At 47.5% G+C, this 13,297-nt stretch overlaps 1 protein-coding gene and 1 non-coding gene across 3 annotated transcripts in view; one reads left to right on the top strand and one right to left on the bottom strand.

Moving 5' to 3' along the window:
- The first annotated feature begins 5,272 nt into the window (after positions 1-5,272).
- SUSD6 (sushi domain containing 6) overlaps positions 5,273-13,297 on the top strand; it is a 98,361-nt gene continuing 90,336 nt past the window's right edge. For both annotated transcript variants that reach the window (XM_040226203.1, XM_040226201.1), the window contains exon 1: positions 5,273-5,505. The gene's annotated coding sequence lies outside the window, so the exon portion shown is untranslated. The remainder of the gene's footprint in view (positions 5,506-13,297) is intronic.
- On the bottom strand, positions 9,332-9,434 carry LOC120853820. The gene has a single exon (XR_005718872.1). It is a non-coding gene; the product is annotated as a U6 spliceosomal RNA (small nuclear RNA).

Below are 13,297 nucleotides of genomic sequence, written 5' to 3'. Positions count from 1 at the left end.
GAGATTCAGCCACATGGTTGTGTGAACTGAAAGTCTGTTCATTCTTGTCACTGTGTAGTATTCCACTGATGGACATTCCACACGGATCTATCCCTTCTGCTGTAGGTGGACTTTTGAGTTGTTTCCAGTTTTGCGCTATTGCAAATAATGATGCTGTGAATATTCTTTTGATACCTGTCTTTTGGTAACATATGTATGCATTTAATTTCTGCAAATATGTGTGTAGGCAGTTTATGGTATCTGTGATTTTCATCTCATAGTAGGAAGTTGTTGTTGTTCAGTCATTAAGTCTTGTCTGACTCTGCGACACCATGGACTGCAGCACGACAGGCTTCCCTGCCCTTCACTGTCTCCCGGGGTTTGCTCAAATTCATGTACATTGTGTTGGTGATGCCATCCAGCCATCTCATCCTCTGTCACCCCTTTTTCCTGCCTTCAGTCTTTCCCAGCATCAGGGTCTTTTCCAGTGAGTTGGCTCTTTGCATCAGGTGGCCAAAGTATTAGCAGTAAGAGAGGGTTACAAAATCCTATCCAAAGGAGGTATAGGTTTGAGGGAACAGTTGAGACTCTGGTTTGAAGCAGAGGCTCTGTCCATGGTCCATTTTCTGCCCCACAAAGACTGTCCCTGCTGTTGTGTGCTTCCTGCTAGGGAGTGCTGTGGCTGAGCTCTGAGGAGGGAGTTTTGAGAATCTTGCCATAAGACTAAAGGGCCGGGACTTCCCTGGCAGTCCAGTGGTTAGGACTTTGTGCTCCCAATGCAGGGGGCATGGGTTTGATCCCTTCTGGGGAAACAAGATGCTGCATGCTACTGCTGCTGCTGCTGCTAAGTCGCTTCAGTCGTGTCCGACTCCGTGCGGCCCCATAGATGGCAGCCCACCAGGCTCCCCCGTCCCTGGGATTGTCCAGTCAAGAACACGAGTGGGTTGCCATTGCCTTCTCCAATGCATGAAAGTGAAAAGTGAAAGTGAAGTCGCTCAGTTGTGTCCGACTCTTAGCGACCCCATGGACTGCAGCCCACCAGGCTCCTCCGTTCATGGGATTTTCCAGCAAGAGCACTCCCCACCAAAATTAAATCAATAATAAATAAATAAAGACTGAAGGGCAGAGACCTGCATTCTCACTTCTACCACTAGAGGTCAGGCATTCACAAGGGACAGGGACTGGCCACCCCTCTTCCATTCAACCTTCCTTTCAAGTTCCTGTCCCTTCTTCCTTGGTAACTGGGGATCCAACTCTGCCAGGGGAATTTAAACAAAATCTTCTTAGTGCACCTCAGAGAAGGCAATGGAACCAACACGCTTTGGGGGCATCAAATCTTTTTCACCCAACCTTCCCTGTAAAATGGAGACTCTCTAGGGTCTGGCTGTCTCTTAGGGGTTCTCTGTCCTCATTCACTCACTGGCTTTAATGGGGAGTGTATCCACCCCTGGGCCATCTCTGCTGGGTTCACTGTTCCTACATGGTGACTTCTATAGACACACACATGCTGGTAAATGTTTACCAACTTGTTTTGGGAGGTGGGGGGGAGTAATTTGTAGTGTTTACTAATTTCTGTGATGTAAATACTTTCACTCTGTCTGATTTCAGTTACTAATGAGATGTCACTGAACCTGGAATTGGGAAGAGATGCTAAATAGTATAGCCGTCATCGTGCATACGTGCTCAGTCGTGTCTGACTCTTCGCGACCCCATGGACTGTAGCCCGCCAGGCTTCTCTGTCCATGGGATTCTCCAGGCAAGAATACTGGAGTAGGTTGCCATTTCCTCCTCCAGGGGACCTTACTGACCCAGAGGTCGAACCCCTGACTGCTGCAGCTCCTGCATTGCCGATTCTTTACCTGCAGAGCCATTGGGGAAGCCCAAATAGCATAATATGAAACAGTATTCCCAATATACATGCCTAATAAACGTAAATAAATGTGAAAGCATAGATAAGAGTACAATGTAGTAAAATTAGGAAGCGATATGTTTTGAGTGTGTGTTAGTTTAAAACTTTTGTTTTAGTGTAGTGTAAATGCCATTATTTGGAGAAGGCAATGGCACCCCACTCCAGTACCCTTGCCTGGAAAATCCCATGGACGGAGGAGCCTGGTGGGCTGCAGTCCATGGGGTCACGAAAAGTTGGACACGACTGAAACAGTAGAAGCAGCTTTCTTTATAGTCCAACTCTCACATCCATACCCAGCTACTAGAAAAACCATAGCTTTGACTAGGCGGATCTTTGTTGGCAAAGTAATGCCTCTGCTTTTTAATATGCTGTCTAGGTTGGTCATAACTTTTCTTCCAAGGAGCAAGGAGCTTTCATTTCACGGCTGCAGTCACCATCTGCAGTGATTTTGGAGCCCCCCAAAATAAAGTCTGTCACTGTTTCCACTGTTTCCCCATTTATTTGCCATGAAGTGATGGGACCGGATGCCATGATCTTAGTTTTCTGAATGTTGAGTTTTAAGCCACACTTTTCACTCTCCTCTTTCACTTTCATCAAGAGGGTCTTTAGTTCTTCTTCGCTTGGTGATGTCATCTGCATATCTGAGGTTATTGATATTTCTCCTGGCAATCTTGATTCCAGCTTGTGCTTCCTCCAGCCCAGCGTTTCTCATGATGTACTCTGCATAGAAGTTAAATAAGCAGGGTGACAATATACAGCCTTGATGTACTCCTTTCCTTGTTTGGAACCAGTCTGTTGTTCCATGTCCAGTTCTAACTGTTGCTTCCTGACCTGAACACAGATTTCTCAAAAGGCAGGTCAGGTGGTCTGGTACTTCCATCTTTTTAAGAATTTTCTACAGTTTGTTGTGGTCCACACAGTCAAAGGCTTTGGCATAGTCAATGAAGCAGAAGTAGATGTTTTTCTAGAACTCTCTTGCTTTTTCCATGATTCAACAGATGTTGGCAATTTGATCTCTGGTTTCTCTGCCTTTTCTAACAGGTTTCTCAGGAGGCAGGTAAGGCAGTCCAGTATTCCCATCTCTTTAAGGATTTTCCAGTTTGTTAGAGGAGGAAATTGAGCAGGGAGGGAGGATGTCCACCTTCTGCAGTGAGTCAGGACCTCGGAAATGTTAAAAAACAAAATTCAACCCAATAACTTTGAAGATTTAATTGACTTTATTCAATGGTTCAGGAATCAGGGAGAATCCCATCTAGCAACTACAAGGGCACTCAGAGGGGCCGTACAAAATGGAAGGTTTTTTATAGGAAAAAGGATGGGGCAAGGGACCTATTGTAAAAGAAAAGAAAGTGGTGGGGATGGAAGAAGTGCCAAGGGTTTTATTATGCAGATTGTTTCTTTTTCTCTTGGGGAATAGAGAGGGTCCCTGTGACAGGTTATTATGTGACAGCTCCTCATTGGTGCTGACCAGAAAATTCCAAACTCATTAAGATTACATTTATGGTAAAGATTGAAACTGCAATTGGGCTTGGTATTAAATCTAGCTTTGGAATCATGAGCTTTAGCACAAGTGACGCCATTTTGGGCCTGTGGGTTTTCTCTTCAACAGAACTCAGGGAGGAAAGGCAGCAGAACAAGGACAGGCTTATGGAAAAGGAAGCAGCAGTGGTGATGCAGGGCCCGGAATGGGAGGGTTTCCCTGCTGCTGCTAAGTCGCTTCAGTCGTGTCCGACTCTGTGCGACCTCATAGACGGCAGCTCACCAGGCCCCAGTCCCTGGGATTGTCCAGGCAAAAACACTAGAGTGTGTTGCCATTTCCTTCTCCAATGCGTGAAAGTGAAAAGTGAAAGGGAAGTCACTCAGTCGTGTCCGACTCTTCACGACCCCATGGACTGCAGCCTACCATTCTCCTCCATCCATGGGATTTTCCAGGCAAGGGTACTGGAGTGGGGTGCCATTGCCTTCTCCAGGGTTTCCTTGCGATAGATGTGTATGCTCTTCTGCTTGCTTTATCTGAACTACCTCATTTGACTTGTTAATCACAGCACTTTTCTAGAGAAGCTAGTAGAATTGGGCTGGGTGAGAGGCCCTGAGAGAGCCTGCCTGACCTAAGCTGCAGCAGAGGCTCTGGGTCCAAGCTCAGACTTTGGCACTGCCTATCAAGTAGGAAGGCCTCAACATTAATTTTGCACCTCTGAGACAAGTATTGTTCAAGACCCTGGGGCGCAAAGATATAAAATCAAAACTTTTTGTCATTAAGGGGTTATTCTCTGGTGGCACAGTGATAAAGAATCTGCCTGCGGATAAAGGAGATGCGATTCCATTCCAGGGCTGGGAAGATCTCCTGGAGAAGGAAATGGCAACCCACTTCAGTATTCTTGCCTGGGAAATCCCATGGACAGAGCAGCCTGGTGGGCTCCAGTGCAAGAGTGGGACACGACTTAGCTACTAAAACAGCAATAAAGCCCTGTAAACACAAGCAGAGGACTTATCTCCTATGGCCGCAGGGGGACCAACTACATATAGAGAGAGATGCTGTAACTATAAAGTGCTCAAACTGCTTGCATACTGTATGTTGGAAAATAGCCCTGGGAGACAAAGCTCAGGCTGGGAAATAAAGCCAGGAGTGCGGCGAGGTACTAGGGCCGACTTTGACAGCCCTCGCGCTGAACTTCAGTTTTCTCAACTTTGAGATCCCTTGCGTGCTTTTAGAATGCCGAGGAATCCCTTTTAGGAAAGCCTGTTAAAATAGATTTTTAACCGGCTTAAAGACTACAGTCGTAGCCTTTTTGAACCAGAATGGCTGAACGAGGGACCCTTTTACACCCCTACCCCCGGGACAATCTGACGCTGGTAGGCTTCGCAACAACAACAAAAACAACAGCTTAGCGACGGGCCTGAAGAGGGATTCCTAATCATAAGCTAAGGCAGCAGGAAAGAAAGCGCCTAGTCGACCGGAGAGCAAACCGATCCTTTGCAAATAACAGTACTCCAAAAAACCAAATCATAGCCGAATAATACAAATAATAATACAAACAATAAGAGCAGAAGAACTGGAAAAGCTAAGCGCAAAGCCGTCGCAGTCAGTCCGCAACTCCTCCTCCCGTTTACTCTACAGGAGTCGGCGTGACGGTCCCTTTAAGAACTCCCTTTCTGCCTCGGTCTCGTCTGCCGCGGGGCGTGCGGGCCGGCCGGCGGCGCGTGCGCGCTGGCAGCAGTCTACCCGCCGGGCCTTTTCCCCAACGGGACGATCGCGGCGGCGCGACGCCGGCGCTCGTTACGTGCGCGCGCGCGGCCCCGCCCCTCGCCCGCCCCTTCCCCTCCCCCCTCCGCGGCCTCCCCCGCCCGCGCCGTACAGCTGGCCCAGTGACGCGAGCACTGCCACTGCTGCCGCCGCCGCCGCCGCCGCCGCGGTGTTCCATTCTCCTCAGCCGGCGACAGCCTCGTCCCCCTGCCACCAGCCTCCTCCTCACGCAGCGCCGGCCAGACGACGGCACGCGCGCGGGGGCTCGCCTAGAGCCGAGAGGGCTGCGGGCGCGCGCGGGCGACGGAGCGGATCCCAGCGCCGCGGAAGCTGCGAGCGCCCCCCTCCCGGAGGTCGCCGCGCCGTCCCCCCGGTGAGTTGTCACCGCGGCCGGGGAAGCGGCGGCGGGGCCGGGCATTGTGTCACAGGAGCGCCCGACCGGGCCGGCTGTCAGGGGCGCCGGGCCGGCGCGCACCGCGCAGGAGGGGGACGGCTTGGGGAGCCCGGGCGGCCGTCCCGAGTCGGCTGCTGTCCGCGCTTCCTGCCCCGGCGCCCCGGGCTGTCACCCCGACTCCCCGGGCGGCGAGCCCCGGTGCTTGGCGTGGGCCGGGAGGGCTCTCGGGGTGGGCTGTGAGCCGAGGCCGGGAGGAGCACCGACCGGCAGGCTTACGGCCGGGAGCTTGGTGGCCGGGACCGAGGCGCGCTGCCCAGGGGCCTCGCCGGCCGTGCGGGGTCGCGCTCCGGACCGGACTTCAGGGTGGAGACCGCACTTTGCAGGTCGCAGGAGAGGAGGTAGGCAGAGGCTTGCTTTTCTTCATTACTTGTTAACCGTTTTCGCGTCAGGGCCAACGAAAGCGGCGGGTCCCGAGCTGGGGCAGGGTCAGCTTAGCGATGGTGGACTTCGCAGGACAACCTTGGAGCCCAGTTGTGCAAGCCCCGGAGCTTTCTGGAGCTCCCGCGTCTCGTCTGGTCTTTAATCTCAAAAACTTCATTATTATCCGGGCTGAGACGCACCGAAACCACTTCCTGTTTGTGTATGTAGACTTTTTCTTTAATTTCTGGTTTTTAGAAACTCCAAATATTGGTGTCGGTCTGACCCTCCCACAGGGTTGTGACTGTGGGGGCAGCTGAAGTGGGAAAAGTTACCCCGTAAGAGAGGTCAGGAGAAGGAGGTGGTTTGGGGCACCATGAGACCCAAGAGAAAAGAAGCGTCGAAAACAAATCTTTATAGCTGTTTCGAGGGAAGTTCAGCAAGGAGGCCTGATGCTGCTGTTCCCGTAGAATCTCCTCTGGTGGCAGGTACTTCCTCTGGCTATTTCTCAGATCACTTGCATCCTTATCTCTTTCTCCGGGGTCCACATTGATGGTATGTTTGCACAACATTCGCTTGTTCATACTTTCTTTCTTTTCTTTAGTTTCACGGAAGTATTTGTGATATAGAATATATGCCAGGCACGGTGTGCTAGGTATTCGGGTTACTGCAGTGAATAAGACAGAACCCAGCCATTCCTTACAGAGTTCACAGTTTTTAAATCAACTCATTTTGGATTATGTTGGTAATTTTCACTGGTGGCCATTGCTCCTTAAGGAAGTTCTGCCCAGTGTGTTAATAGGGGACAGTACTGGTACAAGGCCTGATAAATAGAAATCCTTGTCCACAGAGTGGCTTTTTGGGTACTGTAGTAGAAGTGTTCTGTGAAACCAAACCTCACCTACAGCTAGATGAGGCAGGTCCCTGATCAGAGTAAGACATCCCAGGGCTCCCCCTCCGCCACCACCACCACCCTGCAGTGCTTAAACCCTCAGAGCAAACCCTTTGTCAGATGGCAAAGTTCAGCTTATTTGCTTGAGGCTTGCCTGCTCAAAGGTCAGAATTTGGGCAGATAGAAACAAAAGGAAGAAAGGTAAAATGAGCTGTTACAGATGCAGGCTGGCAGACGATGAGCCCTCAGCACTTTGGTCTCCTGGCTGGTTTCCATCATGTGGTTGAACTTGTGCCGTCATGTAATGGTCTCTTCGTAGGGGATTTCCTCCCTTGCGATGGCCAGGGCAGCAATCTCTATAGCTCCCCTCCTCTACCCCCCGTAATACATGTATGCACCGTCCAAAGGGAATTATTCACCTGACTTCTTAAAAGTAAGAACGTATTTCAAGTTTATTGCTACTCAGCATTATGCGTTTCCATCCTCCAGGAAAAAAATTTGCCTTATGTTTTAAATCTTTTCTTGTTCTCTTTTTCCACATTCTTAGCTTTTTGATAACCAGATAACTGCTGGTATCTGTCTGTGGCCCAGAGAATTATAGTACTGTGTCTTTGAAAAAATTCGTGAGTCATGTAATCTTCCTCATTTCGGTACCAAAACAGTTGAACTGGGGAGAATGTCTTTAGCAGAGCCTCTTGCAGGCCAAGAAGAAAGGCCGGAGAGCACATGTCCTCATCTTCCTCTCTAGTTCTTCACTGACCAAGGGGTGATTTGTGGAGAGGGACATGATGCCTGTGTCCAGGCCTGACGTGCCCACTTGGAGGCCTGAATGTCTGCTGACCCACCAGGCCCAGTTGTGTGATTGCCATGCAGGAAGCACTTTACTGAGCTCCTGTACTGACATGTGATCTCCTAGTGAAAGCTGACAAGCAGGATTCCTTTTCTCTCTTCCATCCGCCTGGACAGTAGGGAAGTCTTGTCTAGGGGGTATTCCCTCAGGCAGAAGGAGAAACAGGAGAAGGGACAAGGAGAGGGAGAAGCCCAGTGCCTTTTTTGTTTTTAACTTTGAAGGCAGATATTACTGTGGTGCAGACTTGAGTGCAGATTTGCTTCTTGGGTTAAGAGTAAGTAAGCATTGGGATAAATGCTTGTATGTTGATAGAGATTCTTTCTCCTGGTCGAGATGGCTTCAGGCTAGGGTCCACCCACATATCCGACTGGGGTGAGGCTTAACTTAATGGAGTGAGTTTTTAAAAACTTAATATTCTTAAGTTACATTGCCACATTGCAGGAAACTTGAAACTAGAGCAGTGAGAAATAAGGCCCGTAATATGCTGGTGTTGTTTCCTTATTGGTTGGAATGAAGGATGCAACTCGAGGCTGGGGCTGGGGGGTATGTGATGGGTGTTGGAAGCTGCTAACAGCTGTGGATCTGAGACCAGTGAAGCAGTCTCAGGACAGCATGGGGATGACCATCCTTGAGCATCAAGACACGTTCGCTCCTGCCCTGGCTAGGATTCACGGCAGGAGCTGTTGTACCCTTAGATGGCTGTGAGTTCCAGTCTCTCTTCGTAAAATCTTTATCTGAAAGAGTAGAGGTTCTGGGGAAAGAGGCACCTCAGACAAGGGCTAGGTTTTAGCAGCAGACCCTGTGGGCACCTACGGATGTTTCCCTTTTCTTGTGCTCACCTGTGTCTGTGATGCTGACCTTTTTCTTTCCCTCTTAGTTCCTGGGCCTAGAAACCAGTAGGATTCCTCTGTTTGCTCTCTCATCTTCTGGTTGATGCCTGAGTGCGGAAGTCTCCACTCCTTTGGTAGGCCCTGCAGTGGTGCTTAGCTGGGTCGCTGCAGCCGTGGACGGCCACCTGTGCTGCCATCAGGGCTGGGGGACGGCCGAGTCCCTGTGAAGGTGCTGGAACAGCGGGAGCAGGAGATGCTGCGGCCATGGTGAAAACTAAGTGGGTGTCACAGCCTCTGTTGTTGCCTGTGATGTATTCTGCCTCCCTGACTCTTTCCATCTCAAAAGAGGAAAATAGCCACCCTTGAAACATCAGAAGCTGCGTGCCAAGAATTCATGCAGTCCTCCAGAAACAGGATATTATTGAAGCATGTTTCTCAAGCAGAAACAGATGTAGTTCCCTGTTAGTGTCGCCAGTGTTAGTGGACCCTTATAAAATTACCTGATAGCAGTGTGCCCTTAAGTGTACCCCCCCCGACACATATACAAGTATTATTATTATTATTATTTTTGGCAGAGCCTCATTGCTTAATCTGGGGAAAGTTAGCCTGGGATTCCTGATGAAAGTTAGCCTGGATTTGTAGACGCAGAGGTGGTGACTGTCAGTTCCTTATTACTCAAGAGGATCTTCTGTGGTGAAAAATTTGATGACTCAGGATTCATTCCTCCTATAGTTGGTGATTGAACACAGAACCTCAGCAAAGAGACACAGATAGGGGTTTTTTCCCCAGTTTCCCGTTTCTGTCTTTTTTTTTTTTTTTTTAATGAAACACTTCACGAATTTGCGTGTCATCCTTGTGCAGGGGCCATGCTAATCTTCTCTGTATCATTTCAGTTTTAGTATATGTGCTGCTAAAGCATTCTTTCTGTCCGTTTTTAAGGGGATAGTCTAATCTTTCCAAATCCAGCCTCCCGCCAGCAGTGACTTGCCTTCATTCACAGAAGTTGAAGAAGAGAGTGTAAATTGCCCTATGTGTAGACTCTCCTTGCTGAAATTTTGGCTAGACTAGGCTAATGATGCGAAGAACTGACTCATTGGAAAAGACCCTGATGCTGGGAAAGATTGAAGGCAAGAGGAGAAGGGGACAACAGAGGATGAGATGGTTGGATGGCATCACTGAGTCAATGGACATGAGTTTGAATAAGCTCCGGGAGTTGGTGATCGACAGGGAAGCTTGGCATGCTGTGATTCATGGGGTCGCAAAGAGTTAGACACAACTGAGCCACTGAACTGAACTGAGGCCCATGAAACTTGCTTCTGGGAATGGGAAAGAAGGAGTGTTCATCCCTTTCTTCCTTCTTTGGGTTATTCTTAGTTGATCTCAGTAAACTTAGTTGATGGGTGTTTAAAAAAGAGAACTTGAAAAAGAGAACAAGGTGGTTTTGCTTATTTTGCATTTTAAGTTGTAGTCAAGACAAACTGGGGTGGGGGCAGACTGAGGTTGTTTTTTTTTTTAATTGTTAATATGCTGGGACAAGATTACAGAAAACTTGGAAAATAGAGGAGGGGAACCACTGTGATTCTACCATCCTAACACAGACATCATGTTCATGTATTTATTCTGTGGTAGTCCTGTACATTCAATTTTCTATTTCTTTTTATCTAACATTACAGCATAAACATTTTCTTGTAATGACACATAACTTTTATAATTAGCTTTAGTGGCTTTATAAAATTCCGTTAACTAGATCAGCTGTGATTTAAATACCCTTTCTTATACATCTGCTTCCCTGGTGGCTCAGATGGTTAAGTGTCTGCCTACAATGCGAGAGACCTGGGTTTGATCCCTGGGTCAGGAAGATCCCCTGGAGAAGGAAATGGCAACCCACTCCAGTACTTTTGCCTGGAAAATTCCATGGACAGAGGAGCCTGGTAGGCTACAGTCCATGGGGTTGCAAAGAGTTGGACACGACTGAGCAACTTCATTTTTTTTTTTCATTCATTTTATACATTGAGATTATTTCTAAGTTGGCTCAAGGAGATTTTTTTTGGAGGGTGATTTTATTTTGTCATGACGTTTTTTAAAAACAACTTGAGACATAATTTATATATATTAAAGATCATCCATTTCAAATGTACAAGCAATGGATTATACTATATTTAGCATTGTCCATGGATCACCATTGGAGAAGGAAATGGCAATCCATTCCAGTACTCTTGCCTGGAAAATCCCATGGACAGAGGAGCCTGGTAGGCTACAGTCTATGGGGTTGCAGAGTCGGACACGACTGAATGACTTCACAACAATCACAACCAAGTGATCACTATAATCTAATCTAATCTTAGAACATTTTCATCACCTCCCAAAGCAACTTCATTAGTAATCACTCCCTATTTCTCTACAATTCCTCTAGTTCAGGGGTACCACTAGTCTACGCTCTGTCTATAGTTTACGTATTAGGACATTTCATTTGAATAGAATCATATATTATGCAGTCTTTAATGATTGCTTTCTTTAATTTAGCATAATGTTGCTGAGGCTTATCCATGTTGTAACATATGTCACTACTTCATTCTGCTTTGTTGCTGAATAATCTGTTGTATAGATATACCATATTTTGTTTATCCATTCATCAGCGGACAAACATTTGGGTTGGTTCTGTGTTTTGGTGATTATGAATAGTGGTGCTATGAACTCATGGTTTTTGTGTAGGCATAGATTTTTTCATTTCTCAGGGAATTATTTTTAAAGCTGCATCTGTATTTTTATTTTGGATTTAATGTTCTACTTGGTTATGTTGTTTGTTTGGGTAAGAACAGTATAGTGAGATCTCTTGCCGAAAGATGTTGAAGGTATTGCCCTGAATTTAAGAAGAGGTGCCCTATCTCTCTGTCTATATCATATATTTAAGAAGTTTGAACTCTCCAGTAGCATTGTTTCCAGATCTTTGGTGCAGAACTTTATGAACAGTAGTGAGAGCTAATAGTTGCAATAGTGCTTAAATTCAGTGCACGTGTACTGCTACTTTAAAAAGAAGGGGGGGAGTGGGAGGGGGTGGTTTAGCATGAAGCCTCCTAGTTGTAAATCGCATCATCATGTCTTGGAGAGAGAGTTACCATGAACCCCACAGAGCCTTCCTTATCAATGTAGTTTATAGTTCTCAAAAGTTTTTCCTCTCTGTATGAAAAATTGCATGCAAGGGTTCTATGCACCTGCTTGAGGCTGCTGCTGGGCTGGGGAGTGGCATGCCTACTGAAGAGAAAGCCAGTCAGTGATGGGGGAGGGTGAGAGTCTATGTAAACACAAGTCTAGAAAAAATATTCTTTAGAACAGCTTTACAGGCAGACCTTAGTTGTACCCAAGGTTTAAAATATAGATCGTGGCAGACACAAAGAGGAACAGATGGTGCTGCTGGGAGTGTCATTTCCTCTACAGAATCTGCCCCTGGGTGGCTTTGCATCATAGCAGCCTCAGTACTGAAATAGTGCCATACCTACTTTCGCCCTTGTCCTAATTGGAACTCCTAGCATTTGTGACCAGTAGCTGGTCTTGCTTCTCCTGCTCCTAGATTCCTACCAGAATCTCTTGAAAGTGTGCATGTATAGGCCACCTGAGGATCAGAGTCCAGATAGTTCTACCTCAGAAATATGTGGGACACAGGGCACATGCTCTTTGTCCACAAGCCAGACAAAAAGTAGGAAGTTGAGTTATTTTCCCTTGTACCTGTTTCAGGTTCCTGTACCTGTAGCTAAGTCCCAGGACCAGTTCTTCCAGAAAGTTCGTGTATGTGTGTGTGTATGTGTGTAAATGTGTATGAGTGCAGCCATAACTTCACAGCCACTGTTCACTGCCGAAAGTTTTGGATTTGGAGTAGGCTTTACCTGTTAATGGCTTCCCTTGTGGCTCAGATGGTAAAGAATCTGCCTGCAATGTGGGGGACCTAGGTTAGATCCCTGGTTTGGGAAGATCCCCTGGAGAAGGGAATGGCAACCTACTCCAGTATTCTTGCCCGAGAAATCCCATGGACAGAGGAGCCTGATGGGCTACAATCCATAGAGTCATTGAGCAACTAACACTTTCACTTTCACTACCTGTTAATTTAAATTCTGTTCCTAAGTACTAGGAGTCTCAAAAGAGTGAGGAGACAGTATCCAGATGTTACTTGGACAGCACGCCAGGCATGTGACCAGAGAGAACTCATGAAATGCCGGAGTTGGAAGGATGGGACTTGAGGATGGTCTCATTTCACCACCTCACTTTAGAGAGAAAAATGGGATATGGTTGCTCAGAGCTCATTTCCTTGATTGGTGACGGGGCCAGGGCAGAAGCCAGGGCTTCAGATTCCTAGTCTGGTGCATTTTCTGTCCCAGTGTGATCAACTTCTTTTCCCTGGGCCTCTTCCAGGAAAGAGGGCTGGAGCCCAAAAGGGTGTGTGGTTCATATCATTAGGAACAAACTCATATCCCTCTGTGATTGTGGCTTTTGAGTCTTTAATAGTGAAATTACAAAAGAGAATGAGCCTCTAAATTCAGTTCTTCGGAAGAAGAACTGTTCTTAAAATGGGAGTTGTTGTGTTTAGCCTGGCCTGTTTAACTCTTCTATCTCTGTACTGTGCTTCCTTACAATTTAAAAAACACTCTGACTCCAGGCCGACGGGATGTGTTCTCTGAGTCATTTTCCCCTTGTGGTCTGTCTCACCCAGGTGAGACGGTGGCAGGTACTGGTGGCATCCTGGATGTATGCGGACTGCCGAGTATTTGAGAACATGCTGTCTGGGCGAGC

This window comes from Oryx dammah, unplaced genomic scaffold (assembly GCF_014754425.2).
Source record: "Oryx dammah isolate SB20612 unplaced genomic scaffold, SCBI_Odam_1.1 HiC_scaffold_26, whole genome shotgun sequence".
Taxonomy (NCBI): Eukaryota; Metazoa; Chordata; class Mammalia; order Artiodactyla; family Bovidae; genus Oryx; species Oryx dammah.
This window is presented reverse-complemented; position numbering and strand designations above follow the sequence as displayed.